Raw genomic sequence first — 17,639 nt, forward strand, 5'->3', positions numbered from 1 at the left:
TAGAAATGTCATAAAACAAACAAGCAACTGAAATATGCAGCAGGTAACATCAACAAACCATATAGAGGGGAAAATATGATTTTCATGGTAATTACACTATCACATTCAAAATGTCCAGTATTCATAAAAATTAGGAGGTATACAAAGAAATAAGAACATATTGCTCATTCACACGAATAAATTATATTAACAATGAATGTCCTTTAGGGAGTAAGCCATTGGATTTACTGGACACAGACTTTAAACCAACTGTTTTAAGTATTCTCAAATAAATAAAGGAAACCAGAACAAAGTCTCAACAAATAGGGAATATGAATAAAAATATATAAATTATGAAGATAAGTCAAATAGAAGTTCTGGAACTGAAAAGTACAATAAAGCTAAAATTCAAAATTCATGGCCGGGTGCAGTGGCTCACGCCTGTAATCCCAGCACTTTTGGGAGGCCGAGGTGGGCAGATCATGAGGTCAGGAGATCGAGACCATCCTGGCTAACACGGTGAAACCCCATCTCTACTAAAAATACAAAAAATTAGCTGGGCGTGGTGGTGGGCACCTGTAGTCCCAGCTACTCGGGAGGCTGAGGCAGGAGAATGGCGTGAACCCGGGAGGCAGAGCTTGCAGTGAGCAGAGATCGCGCCATTGCACTCCAGCCTGGGAGACAGCGAGACTCCATCTCAAACAAACAAACAAACAAACAAACAAACAAACAAAACAATTCACTGGAGGGTTTCAACAACACATTTGAATAGGCAGAAGAATCAGAAAATTAGAAGATAGATCAACTGAAATTATGCAGTCTGAGCAGCAGACAGAAAAAAGAATTACAAAAACCTGAACAGAGTCAGAGAAATATGGAACACCACCAAACACACCAAAATATGAATAATGGTAGTACCAGAAGGAAAAGAGGGAAATGAGCAGAAAGAATATTTGCAGAATTAATGACTGAAAACTTCAAAAATTTGGTAAAAAAGAGAAAAATCTACACATGTGAAAGCTTAATGAATTCCACATAAAGAGATCAGAGATAAACATAAAGAGATCTTCCACACTGAGACACATTATAATCAACTGTCAACAGCCCCAGAGAATCTTGAAAGCAGCAAGAAAGAAGTGAATTGTCCCATATAAGCGATCCTCAATAAAATTAACAGCTGATTTCTCATCAAAATCATGGAGACCATGAGGCAGTGACATTTAAAAGACTGAAATAACTTTATTTATTTATTTATTTATTTATTTAACATATTCTTTTAATGGACAACTACTCAATAATACAGAGAAACAAACTGTGAATAGATCTAATAACATAAACACTTCTTCCAGACATTATGCTGTGAAAAACAAAGCTAGACACAAAAGAGTACATGCTGTATGCTTTCATTTATATGAAATTCTAAGACTGACAAAATTATCCTATGATTTAAAAAAAAATAAAACAGTGGCTGCCTGTTAGCAGAGTGGGAGGGTTTGGCTTGGAAGAGATATGGCGAAACTTTCTGAGGTGATAGAAAATATTTTGTATCTTGCTATGGGTTACATTTGTGTCTGCATTGGTCAATACTGTAAAGTTAGGATTGGTAAATTTTAACATTTGTAAATCTTACCTCAAAAAGAACTAAAGAAAGAAGTATTAATAAAGTGGGAGGAGATGGGAAGAGAGGAGACAGCTAGATGGAAGAAGCATGGCTGTAATCCTGGCACTTTGGGAGGCCAAAGCGGGAGGATGGCTTGAGCAGGGGAGTTTGAAACCAGCCTGGACAACATAGCGAGACTTTTTCTCTACAAATAAGAAAAATATATCAGCCAGGTGTGGTGGCATGTGCCTGTAGTCCCAGCTACTTGGAAGGCTGAGGTGGCAATATTGCTTGAGCCCAGGAGGTTGAGGCTGCTGCAGTGAGCTGTGACTGCAGCGAGCTGTGACTGCACCACCGTACTCTAGCCTGGGTGACAGAGAGAGACTGTCTAAAAAAATAAAGTAAAAAATAAAATGACATAGATAAAACAAGCACAGCATTGATAGTTGATAACTATCAAGGCCAAGTGATAAGGACATGGGGAAATACTACACTGTTCTGTTTTTTATATTTATTTTTTTCTTTCCAACTTTTATTTTAGATTCAAGGAGTACATGTGAAAGTCTGTTACATGGGTAAGTTTCGGGTCATGGGGGTTTGGTGTACAGATAATTTTGTCACCCAGGTAATCAGCATAATACCTGATAGGTAGCTTTTCAACCTTTCTCCCACCTCCCACCTTCAAGTAGGCCCCTTGTTCCCTTCTTTGTGTCCACATGTACTCAGTGTCTAGCTCCCACATATAAGTGAGAACATGTGGTATTTGTTTTTTTGTTAATTCTCTTTGAATAATGGCCTCCAGCTCCATCCATGTTGCTCCAATGGATATTGTTTTGTTCTGTTTTATGATTGCATAGCCTTCCATGGTATATATTTACCATCATTTTCTTTATCCAGGCCACCATTGATGGGCATGTAGGTTGATTCTGTGTCTTTGCTATTGTGAATAGTGATACAATGAACATATGCGTACATGTATCTTTATGGTAGAACGATTTATATTCCTTTGAGTGTATACCCAGAAATGGGATTGCTGGTTGGAACGGTAGTTCTATTTTAAGTTCTTTGAGAAACCTCCAGATTGCTTTCCACAGTGGCTGAACTAATTTACAGTCCCACTAGCAGTATATAACCATTTCCTTTTCTCCATAGCCTTGCCAGCATCTGTTATTTTTTCACTTTTTAGTAATATCCATTCTGACTGATGTGAAATGGTGTCTCATTGTGGTTTTGATTTACATTTCCCTAATGATTGGTGATATTGAGTCTTGTTTTTTTTCATATGCTTGTTGGCTGTGTGTATGTCTTTTTTTGAGAAATTTCTATTTATGTCCTTTGCCCGTTTGTTAAATGGGGTTGCTTGTTTTATGCTTATGGATTTAAGTTCCTTACAGGTTCTGGATATCAGACCTTTGTCAGATGCATAGTTGGCAAATGTTTTCTCCCATTCTGTAGACTGTTTAATCTGTTGATAGTTTATTTTGCTGTGCAGAAACTCTTTGGTTTAGTTAGGTCCCACTTGTCAATTTTTATTTTTGTTGCAATTGCTTTTGGAGTCCTTGTCATGAAGACTTTGCCAGGTCATATGTCCAGAATGGTATTTCTTAGGTTATCTTCTAGGATTTTAATAGTTTTAGGTTTTACATTTAAGTCTTTAATCCACTGTGAGTTGATTTTTGTATATGGTGAAATGTAGGGGTCCACTTTCAATCTTCTCCATATGGCTAGCCAGTTATCCCAGCACCATTTATTGAATAGGGAGTTCTTTCCCCATTGAAATCTTGGTTGACTTTGTCAAAGATCATGTGATTGGTTGACTTTGTCAAAGATTATATGGTTGCAGATGTGCAACTTTATTTTGGGTTTCTCTATTCTGTTCCATTGGTCTATGCATCTGTTTTTGTATGAGTACCATGCTATTTTAGTTACTGTAGCCTTGTAGTATAGTTTGAAGTCAGGTAGTGTGAACAAAGCCTCCAGCTTTGTTCTTTTCACAATTTTGTTATAAAAATTTAGGAATAGCATCGAATCTGCAAATGGTTTTGAGCAATATGACCATTTTAAGAATATTGATTCTTCCTATCCATGAGCATTGAATGTTTTTCCATTTGTTTGTGGGTCATCTCAGATTTCGTTCAGCAGTAATTTGTAATTACCATTGCAGAGATCTTTCACTTCTCTGGTTAGCTGTATTCCTAGTTATTCTATTCTTTCTGTGATTATTGTGAACTGGATTGTGCTCTTGATTTGACTTGGATGTTATTGGTGTATCGAAATGCTACTGATTTTTGTGGTTTGATTTTGTGTCCTGAAACTTTGCTGAGGTTGTTTATCAGATCTGGAAGGCTTTGGGCACAGACTATGGGGTTTTCTAGGTATAGAATCATATAATCAGCAAACAGAAATAGTCTGACTTCCTCTTTTCCTCTTTGGATGCCTTTTATTTCTTTCTCTTGCCGGATTGTTCTGCCTAGTACTGTCAGTACTATGCTGAATAGGAGTAGTGAAAGTGGCCATCCTTGTCTTGTTTTGGTTCTCAAAGGGCATGCCTTCAGCTTTTCCCCATTCATGAAAGAACTTTAAATAACCAATAATTTTCTGTGAAACCATCTTTCAGAAATGAAGGTTAACATTGTATTATGTGAATTTCACCTCAAAAAAAAAGTGTTAATGCTCATCTTCAACCACTGGAATCATGCTCAGAGTTCTCATGAGATTGTGGGCTCTCAGGAATGAGAGCAAATGAAGCAACATCTGGATCATGTCTCTACTTCACACTCACCCTTGGCCATAAATTAATTAACAGGCATCATCAACCACTTTTTCTCTCTCCCATCTCATGCCCTTTGCTAATGGGCATATTTGAATGTGTGTAATTAATGTTATAGATACAACTTTTCTATTCAACCCTTGGTGATCTGCTTGCTCTTCTCTCCCTTCTTTCCATTGCCAAACAAGACTCTGCTGACCAAGGCTTGTGATAATTGACTGCTTTTTCCCACCTTTACTTCTATTGTAGATCTTGCAATACCCTTAGCTCTTAGGAACTTGCTTCTTCCTTTTATTATTAGTTTGTACCTGGCCTTGACCCACTGTACTCTAAAACTGGGGGCTTTTCCAAGTGCCTCCTACTTCTTTAATCGCTGATCCTTGGTCTTTTCTATTTGTACCCATTTGTATAATGTTTGTATAATATATATAAATATTTATAAATTATATATAAATATCTATATAAATATATAAATATATATATATTTTTATATATTTATATATATAAATGAGACTCCCACCTAGAGCAGTTCGTTTGCATCTACAAAAGATAAAATATGAAAGCCAATACAATTAACCAAAAAAGAGTTTTCTTCCCTGGCAAAAGAAGAATCTTCCAGAATAGTGACTATATATTGGAAAGGATATTCCAAGGAGATAGCAGCACACTAAGAAATGGGTACAAATAGGAAAATATATATATATTTATAAGGCAATAGAAGTCAGGTTCTTCAGCTGTAGCATATCCTGCACACTTTGGTAAGTCAAATATCATCTCCGAGCCTCAGCAAATTGGGGATAATAAATCCTGTCCTTATAATTAACACAGTTGTGAAAACAAGATGCAATATGAGAAGACCATTGTAAAGAACATTCGGAGATAATAGAAAATTATCTTTCATAGTGAACATTCATAGAACCACTCAGTGAGAACCCAAGACTTCTCTTTTGATGATTAGTTCCATCTTTACGATGCATTGGATTCTTAGAATTAAGGTTAGAATTGAACCAACAGGTGCTCAATGAATGCTTATGCACCAAAGTGAATCAATAAAATTTAATGCTATATATTGCCTTCATTTCAAAACATTTCAGACCCTGCTTAGCTAAGTGCAGGGGGCTGGGAGCCTGGAGGTAGGGACAGTGGTAATGATGATGGCTTGTTCTACTGCAATGAGCCCAAGTCAGTACTATAAGAAGCAATCTTTGGTAACATCCTGAGTGAACCTCAGGACAGAGACGGCTCATTCCTGTCTGCATTTTCTCCAGCACTGAGCAGTATTTGGCACATAGTAAGCATTTGGTGATTTTTTTTTTTTTTTAATGAAAGAAGCAATGAATGGCAAGATAAAATAAGTCCTTATGTCTGGCAATATGATTAATAAAGAAGTCCTGTGGAAATAGTACTGAACATGAAATCAGAGTCCTTAGGCTCTAATCCTGATCTGTGGACTCCATGTGTAGCTTTGTGCAGATCTCTTCCCTCCTTTAATCCTCACACATATCTGGGGGTAGTGGTGGAGAGGGTGATCTATAAGGTGATTTATAAGGGCATTCTTACTGCCTTGATGTTCTATGACAAGAGTTACCACATTATGATGAATAGTGAATCATTCAATTACATGGGACTGGAATATAGCTGTGAGGTGTGCCATCATGGGAGGTAAGTTTCAACCTCTGTCAACAAATATGAAAGAGATAGATGCCTGAGAATCTGAAGCCTCAGGGGGAAAGGCAATAGCCCTTGTCACTATTAAAACCTTATCTTTACCATATTGAGCAGTGGCACTGACTGAGGCTAGGAGACAATGTAGTTGGAGAAACGTATCACTTTGATGTAGAATTTTGGCAGAAAAGGGGGAAATGCCAAAGACCAGTGAAATGGTTGTAAAAATCAACTAAGTCAAGACCTTTCTTAGTTCGTAGAACTCTAGGAAGTTAGGCCTGGCACGGTGACTCATGCCTGTAATCCCAGCACTTTGGGAGACCGAGGTTGGAGGATCACTTGAGTTTAGGAGTTTGACACCAGCCTGGGCAGTATAGTGAGACCCCATCTCCTCTCTCTCTCTCTCTCTCTCTCTCTCTCTCTCAAATAATAGTAAAAGAAACCTAGGAAGTTGGAAATAGAAAGGCCCTAGCACCCATCTTATTCAACCTCTTAATTTAAGGGATAACAAAACATGCCCCCCAAAGAGGAAGGAAACTAGACTAATGTCACACACACAGAATTTCATCAGTGCTGTGGCTATATCTTCAAATCAGAAGCCTCTCTGTCTCTCTCTCTCTCTGCCCCCCATACCAATTTTCTCATAGCTTATTAGAGGAAAAATCCGTGAATAATTTGGAATTGGAAGAGAGGATGCAAATTTGGCAGTTCTTACAAAGGAAGGGAGTACATAATTTTGCCTGCAGCTTCAAGGGATGATCAGACTCCCGCTTAATTCTCAAAATTCACAGAAGGGAAGGATTCTGCCATTGTGTCTACTCTTACTGAGCATCTCTGACAGCTCTGCTGTTTGGCTATTTTCTCTATTAGCAAGTTTTTCTGATATTCTGATCACATCAGAATGACATTACTTGCATTCAAAAGCCATTATAAAATACTCAGAGTAGAATAGATGTGACATCAGCTTTAAAATAAATTGGGAGGATTAAAATAGACCAAATGAGAGTACATTACTGAGAGTAGGAGTGACTCATACTTTAAGACTGTGTTCACAAAAGATGTCACCCAGTTCATGTCTCTCTGGCCATTTTATATGCTGCATTTAAACCGGTTTTAACTTGGATTTCTGATGTCACAATTTTAAAATAGAAGACTCTACAGGTTAGGCCTGAGTTCGTTCTCTGTGATAATTCATTTGGTTATTTTTATGGTGTTCTACTCCTAAAACTTGTACAATAATTCCAGATTCATAAAAGCAGAAGGAAAAAATGTAAATGTGGAAGGACCTCCTACAGAGGCAGGATTACTGAAGTAGAAACACCAATCTGTAAATCTTGGCAGTAGATTCATGGAAGTTACCCTGAGTTTGGAAAGGTAAGATAAAGTTAAGATTTGACACAAATTTGTAAGTTTTGACACAAATTTGTAAGTTTGTGTTCCAAGTAGCCAGCCTGTGGGACTCCATTTCTTAAAAAAATATATATATATCTTTTAAGAATCAACTCTTCTGGCCAGGCACAGTGGCCCACACCTGTAATCCTAGCACTTTGGGAGGCTGAGGTGGGCAGATCACCTGAGGTCAGGAGTTTGAGACCAGTTTGGCCAACATTGTGAAACCCTGTCTCTAATAAAAATACAAAAAAATTAGCCCGGTGTGCGTGGTGGTGGGTGCCTGTAATCCCGGCTACTCGGGAGGCTGAGGCAGGGAGAATGGCTTGAACCCAGTAGGTGAAGGTTGCAGTGAGCCAAGATCATGTCATTGCACTCCAGTCTGTGCAACAAGAGTGAAACTCTGTCTCAAAAACAAAACAAAATAAACAAACAAATGAAAAACAAGAATCAACTGTTCTTTAGTAGCTTCACTGAGGTATAGTTTACATACAATTAACTGTATATAGTTGCATCTAATTGCTCAAACTGTACAATTTGACTTAAAATTTGACATATGAACATACCTGTAAAACCATCACCACAATCAATATAGAGAATATATCTATCACTCCCAGAAGTTTCCTTGTTCTCTTTTGTAATCCCTCTCCCATCCCTCCACTTTAATCCCCATACAACAATCGATTTGTTTTCTTTCACTAGAGACTACCTTGCATCTTATAGAATTTTATATAAATGGAATCATACAGCATACACTCTTTTTGGTCTAGCTTCTTTCACTCAGTATAATTATTTTGAGCTTCATCTATGCTGTCACATGTATCAATAGTTCATTTTTATTGTTGAGTAGTAATCCATTGCATGAACGTGCCACAGTTTGTTTACTCATTCTCCTGTTGATCAGCACTTAGGTTGTTTCTAGTTTTGGGCTATAACAAAATTACTATGAACATTTGTTACAGGTTTTTAAATGTACATATGATTTAATTACTCAGGTAAATATCTAAAAGTGGTATGACTGGGTCATAAGGTAGGTGTGTGTTTAACTTTTAAAGAAACTGCCTAAGTATTTTACAAAGTGATTGTACCTTTCTACATTTCCAGTGGCAGTGTATGATTATTCTAGTTGCTCCACATCGTTGCCTATACTTGCTATAATTGGTCGTTTAATGTCAGCCATTTTAGTGAATAGGTAGTGGCATTTCATTGTGGTTCTAACTTGCATTTCCATAATAACTAATGATGTTGAAAATCTTTATGCATACTTATTTGACATTGATAAATCTTCTTTGGTGAAAGGTCTATTTAAATATTTTGTCCACTTTATTTATTAGATTGTCTTCTTATTATTGAACTGTAACAGTTCTTTATATATTCTGGATGTAAGCCATTATCAGATACATGATTTGTGAATATTTTTGTTCCAAGCCTGTGGCTTGTCTTCTCATTTCCCTAATAGCGACTTTCAGGCTAGAAAATTTGACTTTTGATGAAATTCTATTAAAATTTTCTTTTATGGATTATGTTTTTTTGTGCCCTATCAAAGCAATCTTTGCTTAACCTAAACTCTCAATTTTTTTCTACATCTTCTCTTGAAGTTTTGTAGTTAGGTTTTACATTTATGTCTATGATCCATTTTGAATTAACTTTCTATATGGAGCAAGGAATGGATCAAAGTTCTTTTCTTGCATATGGCCATCCAATTGTTCCAGCACCATTTGTTTATCTTTATGCGAATGCCACATTGTCTTGATTACAGTAGTTTAAGATATACCTTGAAATCAGCCAGGGTAAGTCGTCTGACTTTGTTTCTTTTTCAAAGTGAATTCGTTTATTCCAGATTGTTTGCGTTTCCACAGGGATTTTAGAATCAACTTTTCAATTTCTACAAAAATGCTTTATTGGAATTGTTTTGAGTCTACAGGCCAAATTGGAGAGAAATGTCATCTGAACAATGTTGAGTGTTTTCAGCCCATGAACATTTTATATCTCTCCATTTATTTAGATCTTAATTTCTCTCAGCCATGTTTTCTAGTTTTTGTTGCACAGGTCATTCATATTATTTGTTAGAATTACCCCGGAGCATTGCATATATTTTGTGTAATTGTAACTGCATTTTTAACATTTCAATTTCCAATTGCTCATTGCTAGTATATAAAAATTTAGATGTTTTTGTATATTGATCTTGTGTCCTACAAACTTACCAAATTTATCATTTCCAGCGGCTTTTTGTAGAAACCATAGGATTTTCTACATAGATAACCATGAAGTCTGCCAAGAAAGACAGTTTTAATTCTGCTTTTCCAATATGGATATCTTTTAGCTCTTCTTCTTTCTCCTCTTCCTCCTCTTCTTTTGTTTGACTGATTTCACTGGACAGAATCTCCAGTTTAAGGTTGAATATAAATGGTGAAAGTAGACATCCTTGTCTTGTTCTTGATCTTAGGGAAAAACATTCAGTCTTTCACTATTAAGTATGTCATTACTTGTAAGTTTTCATAAATACTCTTTTATCATATTGCAATCAACTTGTATTTCAGTTTCAGGGGGTACATGTGCAGGTTTGTTTATGGGTATGTTGCTTGATGCTGAGGTTTGGGGTACAGATGATCCTGTCACCCTGGTAATGAACATAGTACCAAAAATGTAGTTTCTCAACTCATGGCCTCTTCCCACCCTCCCCCCTCTAGTAGTCCCCGGTGTCTATTGTTCCCATATTTATGTCTGTGTGTACTCAATGCTTAGCTCTCACTCAGAAGTGAGAACATGCTGTATTTGCTCTTCTGTTCCTAGGTTAGTTTGCTTAGGATAATGGCCTCCAGCTCCATCCATGTAGCTGCAAAGGACATGATTTAATTCTTTTTATGGCTGCATAATACTACGTGGTATATATGTACCACATTTTTCTTTATCGAATCCACCATTGATGGGCATCTTGGTTAATTCCATTTCTCTGCTACTGTGAATAGCACTGTGATGAACATACAAGTGCATGTGTCTGCTTCATAGAATTATTTACTTCCCTTTGGGCATATATCCAGTAATGGGAGTGCTGGATTGAATTGTAGTCCTGTTTTAAGTTCTTTGTGAAACCTCCAAACTGCTTTCCACTGTGGCTGAACTAATTTATATTCCCACCCACAGTGTATAAGCATTCCCTTTTCTCTGCAGCCTTGCCAGCATCTGTTGTTTTTAGACTTTTTAATAATTGCCTTTCTGACTGGTATGAGATGGTATCTCATTGTGGTTCTGACTTGCATTAGTCTGATGATTAGTAATGATGAGCATGTTTTCATATGTTTATTGGCCACTTGTGTGTCTTCTTTTGAGAAGTCTCTGTTCATGTTCTTTGCCCATTTTTTTTTAATGGGGTTATTTGTTTTTCCCTTGTTGATTTGTTTAGGTTTCTTGTAGATTCTAGATATTAGACTTTTGTCAGATGTACCTAGAACTGATAAACAACTTAAGTAAAGTTTCAGGATACAAAGTCAGTGCATAAAAATCAGTAGCATTTCTGTATACCAATAACATTCAAGTTGAGAGCCAAATTAAGAACACAATCCTATTTACATAGCTGCACAAAAATGGAATATCTAGTAATATAGCTGACCAAGGGTGAAAGATCTCTACAAGGTAAACTACAAAACATGGCTGAAAGAAACTATAGTTGGTACAAACAAAAAGAGAAGCATCCCATGCTCTTGGATCATAAGAATCAATATCATTAAAATGGCCATCCTGCCCAAAGCAACTTACAGATTCAACACTATTCCTATCAAACTTACCAACATTATTTTTCACAGAATTAGAAAAAACTATTCTAAAATTCATATGGAACCCAAAAAGAGCCTGAACAGCCAAAGCAATCCTAAGCAAAAAGAACAAAGCTGGAGGCTTCACATTACTTCATTTTAAGCTATATTACAAGGCTACGGTAACTAAAATAGCATGATACTGGTACAAAAACAGATGCATAGACCAATGGAACAGAATAGAGAACCAGAAATAAAGCCACACATCTGCAGCCATCTTATGTTCAACAAAGTTAGTCAAAATTTCAATGGGGAGAGGACTCCCTATTCAATTAATGGTACTGGGATAGCTGGCTATCTATATGCAGAGGAATAAAACTGGGTCCCTACCTTTCACCATACACAAAAATTAACACAAGGTGGATTAAAGATTTAAATGTAAGACCTCAAACTATAAAAATCCTATAAGAAAAGTCTAAAAAGTACCCTTCTTAATGTCTGCCTTGGCAAATAATTTATGGCTAAGTCCACAAAAGCAACTGCAACAAAGATAAAATTTGACAAGTGGGACCTAATTAAATAAAGTTTCTGCATGGCGAAAGAAACTTTCAACAGAGTATACAGACAACTTACAGAATGGGAGAAAATATTTTTAATCAATTTTTTATTTTAAAAAGTAACACTGTGAATACTTCTGACAGCACAGTAGATTAGGTATTCTGAAGTACTTTCTTGCTCCACAAACCAAGTTGCTGAATAGATTACAGTAAATGTCTTTCTAAATGCATAGCTGATCTTTCAAGAAAGTAAAGGAATTCCCTTGAGATTAAAACTGAAGTAGCAAGGGAACAGAGAATATACCTGGGATCATATGCCAATTTTGGAAACTTTATAGTTTTTGGGTTTTAACAGCTGATATCCTCTTTGCTCTGTCTCAGTCTCCCTCAGAAGCTCTCTTCTTATCTTTGTTTCTTAAATACTGGTCTTCATCAAGGCCCTTTCCTAGGCTCTCTTCTTTTCTTATTCTCTGGTCGATCTCATCTGTTACTGTTTTAATATCACCTCTATGCTTATGACATGCAAATCTATATATCCCAGGTTTCTTTCCTGAACTCCTATTTCTCCTGTCCAGCTTTCTAATGGATACCATCTTGTCTTTGACATACCACAACTTCTTCAAACTCATGTCCAAACTGCACTCATCACTTCCCTGCCTGCATGTGTTTCTCCTTCTGCATTCACTGCCTTAGTTATTGGCATTATCATTTGGGAGTCATCCATATCTCACTGACTCTTACTGGTTCAATCTTCTAAGTATCTTTTGAGCCCATTTCTTCATTTCCATACTCATTGCTACTACCTTTGTTCAAGTCACTATTTTACACCTGAATTACTGCAATAGTCTCCTAACCAGTTCTCTACAACCAGTCCAGCTTTCTTCAGTCTATGCTTCATAGTGCCACTAGAGTCATAAGTTACAAACAAATGCCATTTCCCATTGCACACATAATAATGTTTAATCCTCTCAAGCTGTCATGTAAGTGCCACATCATCTGAGCCCTGACTACCTTTCCAGCTTCATCTCTGTATTTCATGTTTTACCTCCCAGTCATCTTGAATAACAGGCCATTTCCTGAAATCTCTATGCTCTCTTCTGCTTTTGTGCATTTACTCATGCTGCTCCCCCTGCTTATCTCTCTCTTGTTTCACCGGGCTAAATAAATTATGTTCATGTTTCAGAACTCAAGTCAAGTGTCACCTAAGTTTTCTGTCATTGTTTTTCTAATGAAGTACTCCCATATCACTACAACAGTTATCTTACCATATGACAATAGATTGCCTATTTGACTTTTCTTATTACCTATAGACTTCCTGAGAGCAGAGTCCGTAGCACAGCAGAAAATAAAAAATTAACATTTTAAATAAATTATTTAACTAATGAATTAATTGGTTAATTAAGTTAATTAGTTGACCATTTCGAAGACAGAAATATTGTGGTGAGGTAGGAATAAGGTAGTGTTCACTCAACAATACTTTGTTGAACATTTACCAGTGCTTTACGAGTTGAAAAAGTGGGAATAAGTAAGACACAGGATTTGTTTTCAAGGAACTCAAAGTCCAGTTGGAAATGAAATGAAGGGGACTCCGGCAGGTACAAGTCGGAAAAAAAGCTCAAAGTGCTTGAGTATGAATATTCAAGGAACATACATATTCAGTATTCCTTATTTCTGTTTTTGGCTCTTTTACTCAACTTAATCATGTTAACTCTATTTTGACAAACTTAAAACTGCACTTTAATCTTTTTCGTGAAGAATTAGTCCACTGAAAACCAAAACCAGTTTTGACACTGATGTGGTGTCTGAGTACCTGCCTAATGTAAAATTTAAAAATACTCTGTTTGCTTTATTTTTCTACATAAACATGACTAAAATCATAGTAGATATGTGTAAAATACGAATAAACTGCAAGTAGCTTTGAAAATCCCATCATATCTGGTTGTGAGAGAATCTTGGTATGTGTTTCATACTCAAGGGAACGCATACTCAAATATTCCTTGAATATGGAAGCACATACCAAGATTCTCTCACAACCAGATACGATGGGATACCATATATATCACATACTGAGAATGTTTTCATATTCAACTGCAATTCCTACCTGCTGACTTCAGAAGGCCTAATTCAAAAGATAGGCTGCATCTGAAAAGAGCAAAAACATTTATCTTTGAATAACATTTAACTTATCAGCTAGGACCTGCTTGATCCTCCCTGCATTTCTTAATTCCCCTAGGCTTGACTCTTGGCTTGACTGGAACTGAAGTTTGCCAAAGTGTCATGCAGAGGTAGGCTCCCAGTACTAAGGCCTTCCAAATACTCCTGTCTCACCACATTTGCATGACATTCTCTCTAGGCCAAAGTAGAAAGTAAAATGACATTGCTTGCCACAGTGTGCTTTGTAGTGCCTTTATGGGTTAAAGTATACATCATGGACAGTCCTTTACCTGAACCTACTACCACCATTCTCTGACTAGTTTGCCTGGTTCTCATGGTCGTTTCCAGTTTCTAGAGCTGCCCAAATATCCTTCCACCCCAGTACAGTTAGAATTGAGCTTCTAAATAAAATGACTTCCACTTAAATTATTTACTCCTTGCCCCTTACTATTTCCTGCATCTTCTGAGAGGAAGATACACTCCATAAGGCTGAGATGACCTGCAGACTCTGCATCTGAGGAAGCAGCCTGTATTACAGTGTAGTTATTAAGAGGATGTGTTCTGAGGCCAGATATCTTGGGCTTACATCCTAGGTCTACTTCTTAGCAGACAGTATGAATTAGGGTAAGTTATTTAACCTCTGTGTCTTTGGTTTCTCATATGTTAAATGTGGATAATTGTGCATACCATATATGATAGTTGAAAGATTAAATGATAAAAATCATGTAAGGTTCTTAACACAGTACCTGGAAAATGATAAGTGCTCAATAATTATTAATTATCAGTAGTATTTTTATGTCAGTATACCAAAGAGTTCACTTGAACCTCTTATACACCAGACGAAATGAGTTGACCAAATGCTTCTATTCCAGGTTGTCAATTAGGCTACGAGAAATGAGCTCATGCAAATTAAAATACCCTAGAATTAGAGGAGCTTAACACTAATACTAGTTGTGTTAAGCTGGGTGAGTAGGCATTGGAGGAGTTTCCCCAGAAGTGTGTTTGCTCCAAATATGTGCCACAGGGGCTGGTAACTCTACAACCAAAGAGTAGAGGCAAAACATCCCAGAAGCCTCTCAGATGGCCTTCCAAGGAGCTATATTATTATGAAGATTTTGTTCTGTGCAGTTTTAGAGCCCCAAGGACTTAGTGTGTCCTGGGACAGATGGTTAGGATGAAAGCCTCCATGAAAATCCTTATATCCACCATGGATTTGAATCCTTACCCCAAAAAGAGAGAATCTCTATTGGCCTTGTAAGTCCCTGAGGTCCCAGTCAGTTCTGTAGATGTCAGGTTTATAGGACTGCATTTTGTGACCCAGGTGTCTCCTTGTGGCTATGGGAGAGATTGTTTGGGGGTCTTCAGCTCTGGACCCACCACTCTCCTGATGTTTGGAGTGCTCCTCTCAGAGATATTCTAAACCCAGCATTCTCCTTGGTTCTTAAGACTCTTGGACACTGTCAACTATTTAGAGCAGAGGTCTTACTCTGCATGCATTACCCCTTCTACCAACTGACTCATCTAAGTCTTCATACCAAAGACTGCATAAGGAACATGCTACTTACCTGAAAACTCAGGGTCCTATATATGCTATTCATGTTACTCAGGGACCACAGAGTCAAGTGTTTGTGAAGTAAGGTAAATAGGAATACTTTTAGAATAAAAGAGTTAAGATATTTCTGCCATCAAACTCAATGTATCATTGTGACAGCCACAGAAGTATGCTATTTGGATCTCCCTTCAAGCAAGAACTTGCCATTCAGCAAAGAGTGAAGTGAGCTGACAGCCTCCAGCTACTAGTGCTTTTAGGATCACTCTCAGCTTTTAAGCTAAAACCACTCTTCCTGGTTCCTGGGCAGAACTTTTCCTGGACAGGCCACAGACAATGACTAATAAATGCTTGGCCATTTCTTCCCAATGCAGAATTCATCTAATGGGAAATGTTTGCTCCAGAGTTCCTCATTTGATGGGCTGAGACTTTGTCAGATCTGCATTGAGGTCTGAGTCTCTCTTGCCCAAACCTTCTTCATTTCCTCTTTTTTTTTTTTTTTCCAACAGTTGCCCTCTTGTACTCCTGCATCTCTCACTCAGTGTCTGCTTCCTGGAGGACCCCAATGACACAATCACCTATTTGCGCTGTGAGCACATTTCAGAGGGAATTGATATACTTATTCCTTTTATCCCCTCCCCTATTCCACCTACACACACACATGAATGCATCTTGAGCTGAGGCGTTTGTACAAAAAAAATAACAAAATATATGTTCTTCCATACTAATCACTATCCTTAGCGAATTTGCTGTTTCAAATGAGTAAGTCTTTCCATTCATCCCAGAATTATTAAACATTTTTGATGGGCCAGATGGCTCACAAAATAAAAACCTTTAGGGTGCTTTAACTAACTCCAGGTGAACAAAGGAAATATATGGAAGATAGCATTTTTCCTGAGACACGAGCTCTGTATACGGTGCCTTGCTGTTTGTGCTGTGTAATTCTCCAGACTTTTCTAACAAAATCATGAGGGATTTCACAAAGTAGCTCATCATGATCTGTCAGGGCAATATCCTGGTCATGACTAGCAGCTGCAAACTCTATTAGAATATCTCTAGAATGGCCAGTTAGATGTTACATGTGAAACCAGAAAAGTTAAAATGTGAACATTTGAAACTGACTCAGTAAAGTGGAATCTCCAAGTCATATCAAAACTTGTCTAATATATTACAGATGAGTTCCCAAACAGTGTCCTCAATTACAAATGGGACCCTCCAACACATATGAAGAGTACAAAAATTCTTTGCCCTCCTCAACTTTTTTCCATATTGTTCTAGGTGAATAAAATAGCCCTTACTGTCTTTTTTGTTTTGTTTTGTTTTGTTTTGTTTTTTGTTTTTGAGACAGGGTCTTGCTCTGTCACCCAGGCTGGAGTGTAGTGGGACGATCATGGCTCACTGCAGCTTTGACTTCTTGGGCTGAAGTGATCCTCCTATCTCAGCTTCTGGAGCAGCTGGGACCACAGGTGTGCACCACCTCATTGCTAATTTTTTAATTTTAATTTTTTGTAGAGACAAGATCTCACTATGTTGCTCAGGCTGGTCTTGAACTTCTGGGCTTAAGTGATCCTTCTGCTTTGGCCTCCCAACATGCTGGGATTACAGGTGTTAGCCACTGTGCCCGTCCCTCTCACAGACTTTTTCTAAAAAGCCTTTCAATTCACAGAAAGAGGATGTTCCTGCCATCTGTAGCCAGTGTAAGGTGGCCTCACCTCATTCCAGGAATTCTTGTGACAAGTAAAAGTTGGAACATACACCTATGCAGTTTCCTCTTCTATGCTTCATTGTATTTTACCTGAGACCCTCTCCAACTCCAGATAAAATGCTAGACATCATCCATGAATTTAAATAAGTTGTCAGAATGTAACCAGAGAACGAAGGTGTCAAAATTTTGCCTTTCGAGTTTTTCAAAATCCATAAACTCAGGAAAACCCTTATTTACACTGTTGGTGGGATTGTAAACTAGTTCAACCATTATGGAAAACAGTATGGCGATTCCTCAAGGATCTAGAACTAGAAGTACCATATGACCCAGCCATCCCATTACTGGGTATATACCCAAAGGATTATAAATCATGCTGCTATAAAGACACATGCACACGTATGTTTATTGCGGTACTATTCACAATAGCCAAGACTTGGAATCAACCCAAATGTCCATCAGTGACAGACTGGATTAAGAAAATGTGGCACATATACACCATGGAATACTATGCAGCCATAA

This window comes from Mandrillus leucophaeus, unplaced genomic scaffold (genome assembly GCF_000951045.1).
Source record: "Mandrillus leucophaeus isolate KB7577 unplaced genomic scaffold, Mleu.le_1.0 Scaffold949, whole genome shotgun sequence".
In the NCBI taxonomy this organism is placed as follows: Eukaryota; Metazoa; Chordata; class Mammalia; order Primates; family Cercopithecidae; genus Mandrillus; species Mandrillus leucophaeus.